Consider the following 15,037-nt stretch of genomic DNA (forward strand, 5'->3'; position numbering starts at 1 on the left):
GGTGCCTAACAGTTACCTCTTGAGGGCCTCCATGTTGCTCAAATGTGGCCACTCTCTAAGCCAAACTCAGCATGTAAGTGCATTACATTCCCCCCAGTGTGGGACATGACTCCCAGAGATGAGCCTCCCTGGCACCGAGGGATTACTATCAATCACCAGCTGATGAAGTAACTAGAAAAAGACATTGAATAGAAGGGGGAAATGGTAAAGACAAATTAGTTTATATGGCTAAGAGACTTCAAAATGAGTCAGGAGGTCATCAGAAGGGTCATGCTTACACACCTCAGCAGGATCCCAGAGACAGTCAAAGTAGATATAACCCCAGGTACTGGTGCTCCTGAAGGCTATGGAGATACACAGGTTCTATGGCCATCTAGGCTCTGGAGTTCGGTGCCTTGCCAGTGGGCCCGACTTTGGAATTTGTGCTCCTGAGTGTAATGCAGTTGGACTCAGATGTGACCTCTCTACACATGCCTCTTCTGTGACTTTTACTGAACCTATGACTGGTGCTGGGGTTGGTGTGTGCTCAGGAGGCTTGGGTCTCAGGACTATCTGTGTGCCCATTTAGGCCCTGAGCCTCAGCAGAGTTGCAACACCTACTTTCCAGTTCATTGAACTTACCCAGGTAAGCTAATAGAGAGGTGAGGATAGTCAATCACCACATCAGGGAACCAGGAGAGTCCAGAACTTGAAGCAGGAGAATCCCATCCATCAGTCATGTGGGATCTAAGCCCCGTCTTGATTTAGAGGTGGAGGGGCCATCACCATCCCGGGGTCCACAGGATGGAGGAATAGAATATGGATTGGAGTGGACTTGCTGGTATTCAACTATAGAACTATTGTGACTCTAGCAATGGAAGAAATTGTGTCATTGATGTAGAGACCATGGCTTTGGGGGTTGCTGAGGGCAGGGAGAGGGAAGAAGAGGTGTGATATGGGAGCATTTTCGGGACTTGGGTTTGTCCTGAATGGTATTGCGGTGACAGATGCAGGACATTGTATGTTCTGAAATGGTCCACTGGATGGACTGGGGGAGAGTGTAGACTACAGTGTAAATTGCAGTCCTTGCAGCATAGCAGTATTCCAAAATGTCCTCACCAAATGCAATGAATGTGCCACACTGAGGAAAGAGGTTGTTGATGTGGGAGAAGTGAGGGGGTGGGGAATGTGGCATATGGGAACCTCTTATATTTTTTAATGTAACATTTAAAAAATGTGTGATCTATGTATCTTTCTAAAAAAAGGACAATAAAAAATTTGCTTAAAAAAAAGTGGGCATGTCCCATCTATTTATTTTTTAAAAGAAGAAATTTATATGTATCTGGTACATTTAATTGAGAAACGTATGTTCTTATTCAACTGTGGTTTTTTTAGCATTTAATTGTTTATATTTTTAATTATTAAATGCAGGAAATAAAGTTTAAAAAACAGTAGGGAAAAAAAAAAGAAATGAAGTCATAAAGCATATGACAACCTAGATGAACCTGGAGGTCATTATGTTGAGTGAAGCAAGCCAGACACACAAAAGGACAAATACTGTATGATTGTGCTACTATGAACTAAATATATTGTGTGACATATTGTATGATTCCATTTACATAAAATATAAATATGAATCAAATTATAAAATGAAATTTTATTATAGATTATGTGAAGGCAGGGAGGTCATGCTCAGGTGTGCGTTTTTATTTTTGGAGTAATGAAATAACTCTAAAATTTTTGTAATGATGAGTGCACAACATTGTGATTATACTAAAAGCCATTGATCATACACTTTAGATAGATTGTATGATATGTAAATATATGTCAATAAAATTGCTTAATAAATAAATAAGTGTGCAAGAAGTAGCCAGAAACAGCAGCTACGTACAGCAGGGGAAACATAGAGATTGAAAGGTGATGAATTTCCTTATGTGTTAGTCTGGTTTTGGTTTATCATTATCATTGAAATAATGAAAATGCTCTAATAATGATTGAAGTGATGAATGCACAACTATATGATTATACCAAATACCATTGTTTGTACACTTTGGAAGAACTGAATGCTTTATTAATATTTATCAATAAAATTGATTTGTATCAATAAAATTATTTAAAAAAGAAATACCATTTCACACTCACTAAAATGGGTACTATTAAAATATGGAAAATCACATGAGATGGAGAGGATGTGGAGAAGTAGGAACGTTCATTCATTGCTGGTGAGAATGTAAAATGGTGCAGCCACTGTGGAAGACAATTTGGCAGTTCCTCAGAAAGTTAAGGATACAATTATGCTATAGTTAAGCAATCCCACTTCTTGGTACCCAGAAGGTTTGAAAGCAGGGACCTGAACAGATATCTGCACACCAGTGTTGTGGTGGCATTATTAACAATTGCCAAAACACGGACGCAGCCCAAGGGTCTGCCAACTAATGAACAAACAAAATGATATATATACACACAATGGAATATTATTCAGAAATTTAAAAATGAATGAATTTCTGATACATGTGAAAACATGGATGAAATCTGTAGACATTGGGTTGAGTGAAGTGAATCAGACACAAAAGGATAAATATTATGATCTCACTGATATGAAGCAATTAGAATAAGCAAACTCGTAGAGTCAGAATCTAGACTATAGGCTACCAAGTGAGGGGGGTGGAGGTAGGGAATATGAAGTTAAGGCTTAAAATGTACAGAGTTCCTATTTGGTATAATGGAAAAGCTTTGGTAATCAATGGTAGTGATGGCAGCACACACTGTGGACATAATTCATAGCACTGAATCATATATGTGAATGTGGTTAAAAGGGGAAATTTAAGGTTGCAAACATGTTACTAGAAAACATATTTTTAAATCCATAGAACTGCCCAACACAAAAGGTTAACCCTAAGTTAAACCATGGACTATAATTAATAGCACAATTATAAAAATGTGCTTTCATCGTTTGTAACAATGCAACGTATTAATAATAGAGTGGTGTGACAGTTTGAAGCTGGGTGGACCCCAGAAGATCATGTCCTTAGAGCTTATCCATCCCTGTGCATGTAAACCTATTGTAGGTGGGACCCATTGATTAGATTGTGCTAAGAGACCTACCTTTTGATTAGATCGTTTCAGGATGGTTCTTAATCCTTTTACTGGAGTTCTTTATAAACAGGTGGAATAAAATGTCACAGACACAGGAAAACAGCTGCAGACACAAAGAAACCCTGAGAGGCTGAGAGAGAGGTCCTGGAGGCCAGAGGCTGGAATCAGTGGCACACAAAGGCATGGAAAGAGGCCCCAAGAGGCTGAAAGAAATGAGATACAGAGGAGAGGGGAGTGATGAGCCACATGCCTGATCATCCACATCTGAGCTCAGGAAGAAAGCAAGCCTGAAGGAGAAGGCAGAGACCAGCAGAGCCACCATTATGCCCTGCCATGGGCCTGATCACTCACAGCTACACTCAGAGAGAAAGCATCTTTAGATGGTGCTGCCATGGGCCTGATCACCCACAGCTGCAACTTGGTGAGACAGCACCTCTTGATGATGCCACAACATGGACACGTCTAATAACCTCTGAACTGTAAGATTTTTACCTAATGAATTCCCAGAGCACTTACTAGGTTCCAGGTTCAATCCCCAGAACCTCTTTTTAAAAAAAGCATTGAAAAAAAAGTCAACCCACTTCTGGTATATTGCTTCTAACGGCTTTTAGCAAACTAAAACAGGTGGTATATGGGGAATCTTATATTTTGTGCATGATTGTTCTGTAAATCTACATCTCTAATAAAAAGGCACCAATGAGGCTATTTCCAAAAATCAAGATAGTACTGATAGTCCATATAGTGAATTGGCAATAGAAATATCCAAGATATCACCACTGGATATTGCTTTTGAAACGCTAATAAGAGGCAAAGCTCTGTATGTCAGTGCACTTAAAACCTTAACAGTTAGGTGTAGTTAAAAAGTATAAAGATGGTGCAACTCACATTTGCAGAACACCCACAGTCCATGCCTCAGCATGGACTGTGCACTTTTCTCATTTTCTTGTTTCTTAATAAATGTTTTACTCCCTTGCCTACCTTACGGCGTGTCCTTCAATTCTAGTATGCAACATAAGCCAAGAACCTAGAGGCCCAGAAAACAGAGCCATCTGGTAACATTGTTTGGAGAGCCAGGCAGGAGACAGGAGAGGCAAGTGGCACTCCCCAACATCCAGTGAAGACTGAATCAATGCCTTCTTAGTCATGCAGGATTTCATCCAGTTCCAACCAGAATGCCAGACCCATCTTCCTTCAACCACAATAGAATAGCCTATGGACTTTACACCTTGTCAGGTAGGACCTACTAACCCTAACCAGAAGAATGATCATTATCCTTCAGCACTCCCTTAAGAATTAGGGTGTAAACCCTCTGAGGGGGAAGTTGAGGCATGTTTGTATAGGGAAAGACTTGGGTCACAGCTGAAGACCCAGCAGACAATGTGGCTGGCAGACAACATGGCTGACAAACCACATGGCCATGAGACCATATCCAGAAACTTCTTGAGGGATCCCACAAGACCCTGGAATAATAATCTTATTTGGAACAAGAATCTCATTTTGAATGAGAGTCCCATTCAGGGTCAAGGGAAAGCCCCAGATATCCTCAAAAGGCCTCACCATTGGCCCCCTGAGAAATGACAGGTCGGGAAACAGATCATAACAGCAAACAGCTTTAAAAACCCTGACCTGGGATCCCATGGGCACAACTCACCTTGCAGTACACCTGCGGTCCATGCCTCAGCATAGGCTGTACTTTTCTCATTTTCTTGTTTCTTAATAAACTCTTTACTCCCTTGCAAAAAGAAAAAAAGTATAACAATGTTGGCTGGTTGTTCCTAAATGCACTGAATGCTAAAGAAAGGGATGAATTCAAGCTTCAAATTCCAGCACAAGTGCCATATGAAGGCCATGAAAGTTTCCATGTGTGTCCAAAAGAAACTCATTTCTTTATAGCCACAGACTTGAGATTTCCAAAAACGGGATCCAGAGTCTCATTGTGTGAGTGGCTGAATTACAACATAAACTGAATTCCCAATTTGCAAGGTGTCTGCTGCTAACGTGAGGGCATTGGCTGGGAAAGAATGGAATCTTGAACACTGGAATGGAGACCTATGGGCTGATAATGGTGGTGGTGGGGACACTGAAACCCAAGATGCTGAGACTTCTTTGCCAGATAAACATAAAATGGTCTTCCCTAAGGATCAGCCAACGAATCACAACTCTACTCTGAGGAATCAGCCATCCCACCTCTATCTGAAGACATTAGCCCTGGTTCACCAGATGAAATTCTAATGGAATGCTCTGAGGTATTCTAATGGGATGCTTGAGGCTTGTAAGACACTGCTCATTTCTCTCATGGCCCCACCATCCCCATCACCACCCTTTTCTTCCAGACCTATAACTCAACTGAAATCCCAGGAGACCCCAAAAGCAGAGGTACAAAGTGTGATCCATGAGGAGTTGTGCTATATTCCAAGAAAACTGCATGGTTTTTCCAATTTACAAAGACAAGAATCAAGGGAATGTGTGTGGGAATGGATATTATGGGTGTGGGATAATGGTGGAAGAAACATAAAGTTGGATCAGTGAATTTATTTTAAGGGGTCCACTAAGCAGAGTTTGTAGCTCAAGGGTTAGAAAGGGCTCTAACAGTTTGTTCGGGTGGTTGGCTGAAGCATGGACAAAAAGGTAGGCAACATCTCCTGAAGATGAATGCAAGAACTGCCCTGGTGTGAGTGTAGATGAGGGAGATTAAAAGACTTAGACAGACTGGAATGTTAGAGTGAATTTATCATATAACACTTGTTCACTCACCCTAGGACTGTGAAGAACAGATTTGTAAGAGAAGCTCCCTCATCCCTGAAAAACTCTGTGGTTACTTTTCTCTGTCGGTCAGATATTGCTGTGTGAACTGCTGACACTAAACTTGGTTCCTTAAACACAATAGTGATGGTCAGGTCCCTGGTTGGCAGGAGCCCAGTGGCAGCACTTAATCATCAAAAATAAGGTGGGTTTGGCTACCCTAATAGACATCAGCATCAAAGCAGTAATCACCGTGCGGTGTAGCTGGTCCACGCGCAGTGCTGATGCGCACAGGGAGTTCTGTGCCATATAGGGGTGTCCCCCGTGTAGGGGAGCCCCACACGCAAGATGTGCACCCTGTCAGGAGAGCCACCCCACACAGACAAAAGTGCAGCCTGCCCAGGAGTGGGGCCACACACACGCACAGCAACGCAGCAAGATGATGCAACAAAAAGAAACACAGATTCCCGGTGCTGCTGACAAGAACACAAGTGAACACAGGAGAACACACAGTGAAAGGACAGAGAGAGCACACAACTGTGGGGTGGGGGGGAGGAAGGGAAGAGAAATAAATAAAAAATAAATCTTAAAAAAAAAAAACAAAGCAGTAATCAGAATAGTCTGATACACATGGTCTTATGATGTTGGTTAGTTGATCATGGGGTACTTACTAGTAAAATAGATAGTGACTAAATTCTTACTATATCTGAATAGACAGAAGAGTTCTAGGTCAAGTGAACAAAAATGAACAAAATCACAGAACGAGAGCCTCGGTCCCCCAGTCAACAACCAGACGTGAGACAGTGACTGACGCAGAAGCCCCTGGATGAAAGGAAGGCCAGGTTCCCTTGGGGAAGTTCCCTGATACGCTGCCAAATAGATATACTTTTTAATCTTCCTCCCACCCTCCCCAAAAGGCACCTCTAGCCTTTTACCAGTTTGTGCATTGGGGGAAAGGAAATGACTACCCTTTTGGGGGATTATTAGACACTGGCTCTGAATTTATATTAATTTCAAAGGACCCAAAACGTCACTGAGGTCCACCATTCAGAGTGGTGGTTTATGGAGGTCAGGTGATTGATCGAGTTTCAGCTCAGGTCCATCTCACAGTGGTCCAGTGGGTACCTGAACCTATGCTGTGGTTATTTCCCCAGTTCTGGAATGCATATTAGGAACAGATGTACTCAGCAATTGGCAGAATCCCCACATTGGTTCCCTCATCTGTGGAATGGGAACTATTATGGTAGGAAGCAACTAGAACTGCCTCTACCTTGCAAAATAGCAAACCAAAAGCAACCCTTACTACATTCCTGGAGGGATTGCAGAGATCAAACTTGAAGGATGGAGGGGTGATGAGTCCCACCACATCTCCATTCAACTCTCCTGTTTAGCCTGTGCAGAAAACAGTTGGGTCTTGGAAAATGACAGTGGATTATTATAAAATTAACCAGGCGGTGACTCTGATTAAATAGGCTGTTCAGATGTAGTATAGTGCTTGAGAAAATCAATATATCCCCTAGTACCAGGTATGCAGCTATTGATCTGACAAATACTTTTTTGTTATACCTGTTAGTAAAGACCACAGAACCAGTTAGCTTTCAACTGGCAAGGCCAGCCCTACACCTTCACTGTCCTACCTCAGGGGTATATCAACTCTCCAGCCCTATGTCACAACTTTGTCTGCAGGGACCTTGAGCATGTCTCCCTCCCACATGGCATCACACGGGTCTGTTCTCTTGATAATATCAAGTTGATTGGGCCCAGTGAGCAAGAAGTAGCAACCACTCTAGACTTATTGGTAAGGCATTTACATGCCAGAAAGTGGGAGATAAATCCAGCAAAAATGCAAGGAACTTCCACCTCAGTGAAATTTCTAGGAGTCCAGTTGTATGGGGCAGGTTGAAATGTCCTTTCTAAAATGAAGGATAAGCTATTGCATCTAACCCATCCTACAACCAAAAATGGAAGCACAATGCCTAGTTGGCCTCTTTGGATATTGGAGGTGGCATATTCCTCATTTGGGTATGCTACTCTGGCCCATTTACCATGTTACCAGAAAGTTGGTTATGAGTGGGGACCAGAACAAGAGGAGGTCCTGCAACAGTCCAGCCTGTTCTGCAAGCTTCTCTGCCATTTGGCCCATATGATCCAGTAGATCCAATGGTTTTGGAAGTGTCAGTGCAAATAGAGATGCTACCTGGAGCCTTTGGCAGGTTCCTGTAAGAGAATCACAGCACAAACCCTTAGGATTTTGGAGCAAAGCCCTGCCATCCTCTGCAGATAGCTAATCTCATCTTGAAAAACTGCTTTTGACCTGCTAATGGGTCTTAGTAGACACCCAAAGTTTAATAATGGGCCACCAAGTTACCATGAGACCGGAGTTGCCTATCATGTACTGGGTGTTGTCTGACCCATAAACCCATAAAGTTGGGTGTGGACAACAGCACTCCATCTTAAAACAGAAGTGGCATATACAAGATTCGACTTGAGTAGGTCATGAAGGCACAAATAAGTTACATGATGAAGTGCCTATGGCCCCTAATCCTGCCACATTACCTTCTCTTCCCCAGTCCACAGCTATAGCCTACAGGGAGAGAAGTCTCAGGCCTGGTTTACAGACAGTTAGGCACAATATACAGGCAGCTTCCAAAAATGGACAGCTGCAGCACTACAGCCCGCTTCTGGAACATCACTGAAGAATGGTGAAGGGAAATCCTCCCAGTAGGCAGAGCTATAAGCAGTACACCTGGTGTTCATTTTGCTTGGAAGGAGAAATGGCCAGAGGTGCATTTGTATACTGATTATGGGATGGGGCCAATGTTTTGGCTAAATGGTCAGGGATTTGGAAGGAACATGATTGAAAATCTGGTCACAAATAGGTCTGGGGGAGAGGTATGCAGGTATACCTTTCTAAAGGGTGAAAAACGAAGATATTTGCTCATCAAAGCAGAGAAGTGTTTTGATAATCAAGTGGATAGAATGACTCATTCTGTGGCTATCAGCCAGTTTCTTCTCCCAGCCACTCATGGGCTCATAAGCAAAGCGGCCACGGTGATAGGTTACTCCTGGGTTCAGTAACATGGACTTCTAAACTCATCAAGGCTAGCCAAGCTATAGTCACAGCTGTGTGGCCAATCTGCCAGCAACTGAGGCTAACACTCAGTTCCTGATATGGCGTCCTTCCCTGAGGTGATCAACCTGCAACTTCATGGGAGGTAGATTACAATGGACCACTTCCATCATGGAAGGGGCAGCATTTTGTTATTATTGGAATAGGCACATACTCCAGATACGAATTTGTCTTCCTTACAAGCAATTCTTCTGCCAAAACGCTCATGCAATGAGTTAGAGAACACCTTATCCACCACCACAGTGTTCCACACAGCATTGCTTCTGATCAAGGATTACATTTCACAGCAAATGATGTGTGGGAATGGGTGCATACTCGTGGAATTCACTGGTTTTACCTTGTTCCCCATCATCCTAAAGCAACTATGTTGGTGGAATGGTGGAATGGTGTTTCAAAGTCTCAGTTATAGCATAACTGAGTGTCAACACATTCTGGTTTGGAGCAATATTCTCTAAGAGGCTGGGTATGCTCTAAATCAGCATCTACTCTATGGTTCTGTTTCTCCCATAACCAGGATTCATGGGTCCAGGAATCAAGGGATGGAAATGGGAGTGCCACCACTCAATATTACCACTGGTAATCCACTAGAAAAAAATTTTACTTCCTGTCTCTGTGACCTTTTGTTCTACTGGTCCAGAGGTCTTAATTCCAAAAAGAGGAGTCCTTCGACCAGGAGACACAAGTCCATTGAACTGGAAATTTCTTCCTTAATTTTTTAAGAATATTTGTGTATGTGCATAAAGCAAGTATCTTTGTTTTCTTTCCTATCTTATATCCTTATCATACTATGTAAGTTGTCATTGTATGTGTTACAGGATATCAAATGTTAGAGTGAATATTATCCAAAGACTTGCATCCTCTTCTGGAGAAAGAGTTAGTGCATTTCCATTTCTATACAGGACAGTTGACTTATGTGACATGAAAGCATGACATTATTGCTTTTATTTAGAGATTAAGTCTGTTTTAAGGAGATATGTATGGGTACTAAGTTAACAAGGGGTGGACTGTGATGGCTAAGTTCATGTGTCAACATCATTATGGTATCCAGTTATTTGGCCAAGCAACCATTGGTCTTATTGTTACTGTGAGGATATTTCATGGATTTAAATCATTAGTCAGTTGATTGCATCTATGGATGATTACATCTACAATCAACAAAGAAGAATGCCTTCAGCAATGACGGAAGTCTCATCCAGATGGGTGAAGGCCTTAACAGGATATCTGAAAATTTCAGCAGTCAGAAGCACATTGTCTGCTAGTTTATCTCTACCTTGGCAAACCAGTTTTCCCTGGGGAATTCACTGAAAGTTTTATTGGAATTTCCAACTTGCAGCCTGCCCTACAGAATCTGGACTTGTCAATCTCCATGGTTGTGAGTCAATTCTTACAATTAATCTCTTAATATTTACATATATACATTTCTATGTGTGTGTATGTGTGTGTGGATATATATAAATATAACCTGTCAGTTCTGTTTCTCTATAGAACCCTGACTAATACAGCATTTGCAAAACATAAACCAGGTATTAAAGTAAACTCTTCCCATAAGTTAGTCTTTCGGCAACCCTACGAATAGGCATCATTATATATGTGGAAACTAAGTCACAAAGCTGGAGAGTGGAGATGTTGGGATTTAGATTAGTCTATCTCCCCTGAAAACCATGATTTGATTTGATTTTTTAATTATTTTAGGAGTTGCCCTAAATTTTTTTTTAGGTACTGGGGCCAGAGATTGAACCGGGACCTCATATGTGGGAAGTCGGCACTCAACCACTTAGCCACAACAGCTCCCTAGGTTGGCTTTTCGTTTGTTTTGCTTGCTGTCTGTTTTTGTTAGGAGGCATCAGGAACCGACCCAGAACCTCCCATGTGGGAAGCAGGGGCTCAACCATTCGAGTCACATCCCCTCCCCCTAAATATTTTACTATGAATATTTAACTTATCTAAATAGATTTTTTATTCTAAAAATAACAAATATCTTTTTCCTACTCCCAAGTAAGACAAAAGTCCTTAGAACACAAGATCCTCACAAGTTACATTCTATGACTGTCCAATATTGTCATTCTATCTTGTTTTTATTTTAAACTCCAAAATTAGGCATTATTCACTTAGTTTTATTCAGTCACAGTCTATTTCTGGGCTCTATTCTGCCCCCAATGATTTGTATGTTTATCCTTATGCCATTACCAGACTAACTTGTCTTTAAATTGGGCAGTGTAAGCGTCCAAGTTGGTTCTCCTTATCAAAATTGTTTTAGCTATTCTGGGTCCTTTACATTTCCAAAGAAAATTTCAAATCAGCTTGTCAGTTTCTACAATAAAGCCTGAAGCTCTTATTATTGGGATTGTATTGACTCTATGGATTAGTTGGAGAGAACTGACATCTATCCATACTACATCTTCCAACCCTTGATCATGATTTCTCTCTCCAATAATTTTGCCAATTTATCTCAGCAATCTTGTATGGTTTTCAGAGCACAGGTCCTGCACATCTTTTGTTGATTTTATGCATGAGTATTTCATATCTTTATGCTATTCAAAATTTCCAATTGTTGGTTGCTAGCATAAGAAATGCACTTGATTTTGTGTCCTGTAACCTTAGTAAACTCACTAATTTTAAGAATTTTTATAAATTCTCTCAGATTTTCTACATAAAAGATGATGTCATCTGTGAATAAATGAAGGCTTATATTTTGCATTCCAATCCATGTGCTTTTTTTTTCTTGCTATATTGCACTGACTAGGACTGTCACTATAATGTTGTCTATAATGTTGACAAACATGGTTGCAGTGTTTGAAACCTTAGGGGAAAACATTCAGTTTTTCACTATTAAGTATAATGTCAACTGTAGATTTTTAATAGATGTGCTTTGCCAATTTGAGAAAGTGTTCTTTTATTCCTAGTTTTCTGAGAGTTTTAATCATGAATAGGTGGTGAATGTTATCACATTCTTTCTTTGCATATATTGGAATGATCTTATAGTTTTTCTTTTTAATCTGTAAATATGGTGATTTACACTGTTTGATTTTTGAATGTTAAACCAACCTTGAACATTTATTATCCTTTTTATACAATACTGATTTCAGTTTGCAACCAACTTGTGTTAAGATTTGTGCATCCATGTACACGAAGGATATCATTCTATAGTTTTCTTTTCTGGTAGTACTTTTCTGGCTTTGGTTACATTAATGCTAGCCTCAGAAAAATGAGTTGGGAAGTATTCCCTCCTCCTCTTCTTTCATCTGGAGAAATTGATGTAAAATTGGTATTGTTTTTCCTTATATTTTCCTGTATTTAACCAGTGAAGCCATCTAGATATGAAGCTTTCTGTTCTGAACTACAAATGAAATTTCCTTAGTAGGTATAGCTATTCCGGAATTTTTTTTTTTTTTTTTTTTTGTCTTTTCTACATGGGGTTCAATGAATTTATTGGAGCTCTGGTTTTATAGTTTTCACCAAATGTGGAAGTTTTGTGGCCATAAATTCTTCATGTTTTTGTTCCTCCTCTCCTTTCCTTCTCAGACTTCAATTATACATTTCAATTACACATTTGGTATTATCTCACAATTCATTAAGGCTTGATATCTCAGGGTTTTTTCCCCTCTGTGTGCTTCATTTTGGATAGCTTCTATTGTTATTTCTGCAGGACCCCTGGTATTTTCTTCTGCAGTGTCTAATCTGCTCTTAAAACAATCAAATGTGTATTTCATTTCAGATATTATTCTTTTCACCTCGGAAGTTCCTCTTGGGTATTTCACAACATCTTCGATTTCCCTCCTCATCATGTTTGTGCTTTCTGCCACAATGTTGAGCATTTGGAGAATATCATAATAGCTGTTTCAGTATTCTTTTCTGCTAATTCTCTAATTTTTTACATTTCTAGTGTTTTTTTTAATTGAATGACATTTCTCCTGGTTATGGGTTTGTTGCTTCTTATGTTGCCTTATGTTTTGTTTTGGTGGTGGCGGTTGTTTTTGGAAACCAGACATTGTGGCTTTTATGTTATTGCATACTGCATTTGATTGCATTCTTCTAAAGGAGGATGACACACAGGTTACTTGAGGCCAGTAATCATTTCAAAGCTTGCTTTTAAGTTTCCTGAGAAACTCGGGTCCAGAGAAGCTTTTAGTCTAGATATAATTTAGCCCCATAACTAAGATTTGACATTTCTGAGGACTCTGTCTGATTTCCCACGTATGACAAAGTCTCTCCCTCTTTCAGGGGGGACAGTCCCATGTGCTGTTCGCAGCTTTGTGGAGGTTCAGCCTCTGCACACATGTCATTATGCCATCGATTCTAAGCTCTCCCTCCATACATTTTCAGCATTTGCTCTGGGTAGCTTCCACCCTCCAGTCCTCTACCCCCACAAATGCCAGCTACTTTGGTCTCTACAAATGCTATTTTTCTCTTCAACTAAGGGCAACTGAAAGTCTCTGCACTGTAGCCAGGAATCTGCCTCCAAGCAGTCAACGAGGCAAACCTAAGGTAACTTTACTTCCTTCTCTCGGGGATCAGGTTCCTGCCTTGCTGCCACCCAATGTCTGAAAAGAGATGTTTTCTCTCTTTGTCGGGTGTCCTAACTATTTAAGGTGGGAGGGAGACGAATAGACTCGAGTGGACCCCATGATCCCCACGTCCAGGGTCCCATGCCCCTGGTGAAACCCCCTGAGCACGGGCAGGAGCTCTGACTTGCTTCTAACCAACAGAGTATGACGAAGGGAGTTGGGACGTCCGTGATTCTGTGCATTTTTATGCGTGTATGGTTTCATCTTGGAAGGAGACTCTCTCCCTTGATGGCTTTTAAGAAACAAACCGCCACGTTGTAAGCCACCATTTGGACAGGGTCACATGCCAAGGAGCTGAAGATGGCCTTTGACCAAAGGCCAGCAAGAAATGGAGGCACCCAGGCCAGCAACCTGCAGGGAACTGCATTCTTCCAATAACCGTACAAATTTGGAAGTGGACCCTTCCCTAGTCATCTTCAGATGAGACCCCTGCCCAGACCAAGGCCTTGATTACAGCTTTGTGAAATCCCAAAGCAGGGAACCCAGTTAAGCCTGACCCAAAGAAACTGTTCCATTATAAAGGCATGCTGCTTCAAGCTGCTAGTTTGTGCCAATACGGTAACGCACAACAGATAACTAACAAGGCAGGTAAACGCATAGCAGACAATCCTCAGTGGGCAGAAGCAGAAATCCTGCTCTACTTTTGAGAGGAAAAAGAATATTTGATTTTCTATTTCTTGCAAGATAGTCTAAAAGTCCATAAACACATTGTTTTCCATAAAAGACAAAACTGGTTTCACTGAGACAAGAACAATAAATGCTGAGAGTCTAATTGACGGCTTCACTTAGACATAATGATTCTTTACAGGGTACAGGCTAAGGGCAAACTGACTTAGGTTCAAGACCTTGGCTCTGCCACTTGTGGCCCGCCACATCTTCACCTCCCTCAGCTCTAGTTTCCACGTCTGTAAAGGGAGACTCGCATCTGCATCGCAGCATTCCTGCAGGGTACGGGCAGGCCAACAGTGGCCAGCACATAAGAGGGAGGGACAGAAGCAGGGAGGGAGGGAGGGAGGAGTAGTTTCTTTGAGAAATCCCATTGAGGTATACACATAAAATGACGTTATTTTTTCAGAAACTGTTCCATATTAATTTGCTCTATCAAATTCCTCCTTTCTCCTAAGTGAGCTCACTGAATGATGTTTCTGTCTGATTCATTCTTTTCAATCAATTCCAATTATTAACACAATCTGGTCAACATTTCAATCTTATAATCAATTTATTTTTTTTAAAGATTTATTTATTTATTTTTCTCCCCTTCCCCCTCACCCCGGTTGTCCGTTCTCTGTGTCTATTTGCTGCGCTTTCTTTGTCCGCTTCTGTTGTTGTCAGCGGCACAGGAATCTGTGTTTCTTTTTGTTGCATCATCTTGTTGTGTCAGCTCTCCGTGTGTGCAGCACCATTCCTGGGCAGGCTGCACTTTCTTTCGCACTGGGTGGCTCTCCTTACGGGGCACACTCCTTGCGCATGGGCTTCCCCTATGTGGGGGACACCCCTGCGTGGCACAGCACTCCTTGCATGCATC

The sequence above is a fragment of the Dasypus novemcinctus genome, chromosome 14, assembly GCF_030445035.2.
Source record: "Dasypus novemcinctus isolate mDasNov1 chromosome 14, mDasNov1.1.hap2, whole genome shotgun sequence".
Taxonomy (NCBI): Eukaryota; Metazoa; Chordata; class Mammalia; order Cingulata; family Dasypodidae; genus Dasypus; species Dasypus novemcinctus.